At 41.9% G+C, this 4,204-nt stretch overlaps 1 pseudogene; it reads right to left on the bottom strand.

Moving 5' to 3' along the window:
• Positions 1-1,482: 1,482 nt before the first annotated feature.
• Positions 1,483-2,303, bottom strand: LOC142440695 (nucleophosmin pseudogene; annotated as a pseudogene).
• Between the last annotated feature and the right edge of the window lie 1,901 nt (positions 2,304-4,204).

Here is a 4,204-nt window from a genome sequence, read left to right as displayed (position 1 = left end):
GTTTGTTAAAAATTATTAATCAGGAGTGTATATATCATATTATTCCATAGTTCAATCACATCAAGCAGAATTATACAATTGCTACCACAACCAGTTTCCAAACAATGCGGATTTTTTTACTTAATCATTTTATTGGGGGGCTCTTACAAATCTCCTCCATGTTCTTTTGAGGCTTCCTTCATAGTCCAATATTTCCCCCATAGACTCCTTCTGTAGCACAATTTAAGACTTGATTTTTTATTCTTAAGTTCCTTTGGCTTGAGATATGCTGAGTGTGTTCTTCCTTTTTTGGGGCTAGTTTCAGTTCTTTGCTGCACATTTCATTCTATATTTCACTTTCTCTTCTTGAGCTGCCCTTTGAAAATTGCTGTTCAGGTTTTTCAAGTCCTCACTCTTTTCCTCCTCCTTAGCTACTCTCGTGTTCAACAGCAGATTTCAGAACCTCTTTTTGACATACACTTTTATCCTTTTTTTCTTTGCTGTCTTTGAATGACCATTTCTGTGACCTTTCGCATGTATGAGACTCCGGATGCCGCTCCACCACTCGTCAGGCCAGCTATCAGTGTTCAGTGGATCGGATCTCTTCTCGAGAAATTCTCTATATCTGGGTGGGGTATACCCAAGGGCATATTTTGGCTCACTTGCACTTTAAAAAATTTTCTTTAGCTTCAACGTGCATTTACAAGTGAGTAATTGATGGCCTGTCCCATAGTTGGTTGTTGGCCTTGTCTTGGCTAATGATATAGAGCTTCTCCATTGTCACTTCCTACAGATCTAGGCAATTTGATTCCTGTGTTTTTCATCTGGTGAGGCCCATGTATACTTAATGTTTATGCTATTTTACAAAGGTGCTTGCAATGAAGAAGCTGTTGGTCTTGCAAAACTCTGCCATGTGATCTTAAGCTTAATTTAAATGACCAAGGCCATATTTTCCAAATAGTGTAAACTCCCATTTCCAAATTTTTAATTACAAATATTAGTACTTATAAATGCATCTTGATTGCATGTTTGATCTATTTAAACTGAAGATGAGGTAGAATCCTTCCGTTTCTTCACCTGTACTGGTTGGTGAGTAAATTTGAGTAACAGTTGTGTTAACTGGACTTCTTTGTGGGTATATGGCTATTATCCTATCACAACTACATTTAGTCTAAGGAAGATCTTGAAATGCCACACACCCCCTTTAAGTACTGAGTTTTATTTCACATGTATATTTCTGTGTCCCCATCATTTCCATTTGTCTGACCACTGCTACTGCTGTGTCCTAACATTCCATACATGCTTAGAACCATGCTTGGGTGGAGTTTCAGCTTTACAAACTAAGTAGGTGTTTGGACAACACACTCTTGGCAGGAATCTGGACCATGTATATCAGACCTGGTGGGGAAAGTTCTCACTCTGCATTATCAAAGAAGATGGCCAGATAGCAAGGGTGACAGAAATGAAATAAGATGGAAAATTTTAACAGTTTAAACTATTTTCTTACAGAGATGTCCTCCAATGCCAGAGATCTTGAATAGCCTCCTGATCAGTCTTCCCGAGGCAATTCTTCACATAACTGATAGACTTGGCTTCCACTTTAGGAAGAGAACCACCCTGCCTTTTACTTGCTTGCATTATCGCTTTAATGTCTTCTACAGAACTAGGTCCTTTTGGTGTTTGGAGGTGTTTTTTCCTGCTTTTTGAAGGATTCTTGACCTTTGGATCTTGGTGTTGATGGGTTTGAGTCTTTTCCATTCTGGTTTGATTTTTGTGTGCATTTTAGCCGGATTATTATTCCTTATAGAGATTTCTTCAGTTTCATCATCATCAAAATCATCATAATTTTGATCAGCAGCAAGTTTGTCTTTTTTTCTGGGGAACCTTGTCACTCCTTGTTGGGGCAGACCTCTTTCCCAATCTACTTAAAAGGTTCACATCCTTCTCATCTTCATCATCTCACTCTGCATCTTACTCCACAGCTATTAAATGCTGTCCACTAATATGTTGTCCACTAATATCCACACTTCCACCATACAACCACTGCTGCTGTTATTTCGGAGTCCCCAAGGGAGACCATTGATTGTACACACATTTTCAATGTTGCCAGTGTTGTGTTAATTGTGTTGACTTCATAACATTGCCTCTGCTTCAACAATGTGTATTTCTTCCTTTACACCAGCACCCAAACTGACCATTCTTAAAGATAACTGGCGCTCATTTTCATCATTATCCACCTTAAAGTGATCATCTTTGTTGACAACTAGTTTACAAGAGTTTTGGGGCCTCAGGGAGCTCATGTCCATATTCATCAAATCTTACATGGGGTGATGACACCCACTTCAGTGAGAGAAATGGAAAATGGAGATAAACTACTGCCGTTGTTGAATACAGCAACACAGGATGGAATCAGAACAGGGCAAAAATGCCTGTGGTAGTTAAATAATATTTTGTCAATTTGAGGACTCAAAGTGAAGGGGTGAAGTCTAGCCTGTCAATCAGGTTGTAGCTTGATGACCTAATTTGGAGGTGCTAAGGATATAAATAGCTCACTTGAGGTGGGACACAGACTCACTCCTGGGAGACCTTGCAGCTGATGAGCCAACTGGAGACTTCTGCCAGCAGTGAGATGCTTACAACACCACTGGATCCACAAGACTTCCCACCCACCGACTGGCCTGTGATCTTCTTGCATGTGGTGTCATTGCATTTGTTTCGTGAGTCTGAAGAGGGCATTATGGATTAGTATCAGACATATGGACTAATATCAGACTTATAGAATTGATCTGGACTGGGCTGGGATGTTTTCCCCACATTCAACTGCTCTTGTATATAAAACTCTTTCTTATGCACACACGAGTGTCTAAGAATTTGTTTCTCTAGTCCACCTAGACCAGCACAATGTCCTCAATGCAATGACTGCAATGGCATGCCCCTTGGATGTGTCATCCTAGCACAGCAAAACAAACGATTGTCCAACTGAAAATGGACAATACCAGCCCATATTCAGCTCACTAATGCTTAGGATATCGCCGATCTTTTGGGTTCCATTTCATTTTTGGTGGCTCTCAATTTTACTAGACTCATACTTCCCACATTCCACATTTTGCAGAAGTTTGCAGCAGTTTCTTCTACCTCTAAGTCATGGCTTATCAATAAATGAAGGTCCTGGAAACTTTGTCCCATCACGTCATTATGGTCCACTCTGCATTGTGGAGTCAGACCTTCCCCAGCTGTAATTTGAGTGTCTTCTAACCAGAGGGGCTTATCTTCTGGCACTAGAGTAGAAAATGCCCCGCTACTAAAGTGGCCAGCCTGTTCTGAGTCTGTTCTTAGTCTGAAAATTCCACTGAAATCTTTCACCAGGGATGACATTATTGGAATTTGAGATAGTGACATAGCTTCCAGCTTCACAGCAACACGCAGGCCAACACAGCACAACCAAATGATAGACGCGGGGTGGAATATTTGGAGACATCATGCTAACAGGACAGATGAACTTATAGCATGTGAGCTGGTCCATCTTGATACCCCATCGGGTTTAAAATTATCCATCTCAGAAGCAGGAAGGATAGCTCAGTACCACCACAAAAGAAGAACCAGAGTGAAAGCATCCTCCAGGCCCCAAGATCCCTCAGGGCTGAATTTCTTCATTCCAGGAGACAGAGCTGGGGCACCAGAAGGCTGGTAGAGGAGCAGAGACAGCAGAGGACCAGAAGGCTGGTAGAGGAGCAGAGACAGCAGAGGAGTGGCAACACAGAGCCAAGAACACAAAACTGGAGAGTGGGATTCCTGGCCCATGGGATGAGTAGTCTGAGTGCCTTTGGTCAGGAGACTCACTTAACAATGTGGCAATCCAGGAACTTAATTGGGGGAGCCAGGTTTGCTGGCCCATAAAAGTAGAGCTGAGCATCTTTGGGTCAACCATTTGGTGGAGTAGAGTGCTCTATGGGTATTTGTCAGTTATGCTGAAAGAACTTTATCACACTGTCCAGGCAGGGCAGACGCCAAGGGATCAAGTGACTGAAGATCACAGAGAAGCCTGCTCACGGGCATGACTGAAAAGAGGTGCTCTACACCATACAACTGTATCCTTAACCTTTCTGATCCTGAGTTGTAACCTGTGAACCTCCCAGATAAACCTGACAATCATGAGTAGTTTCTGTGAGTTCTGTGTGGTCACAGCAATAAGTGATCAAACTCATAAGAGGAGAAGAGGGATGAT

Source organism: Tenrec ecaudatus, chromosome 2 (assembly GCF_050624435.1).
Source record: "Tenrec ecaudatus isolate mTenEca1 chromosome 2, mTenEca1.hap1, whole genome shotgun sequence".
In the NCBI taxonomy this organism is placed as follows: Eukaryota; Metazoa; Chordata; class Mammalia; order Afrosoricida; family Tenrecidae; genus Tenrec; species Tenrec ecaudatus.
This window is presented reverse-complemented; position numbering and strand designations above follow the sequence as displayed.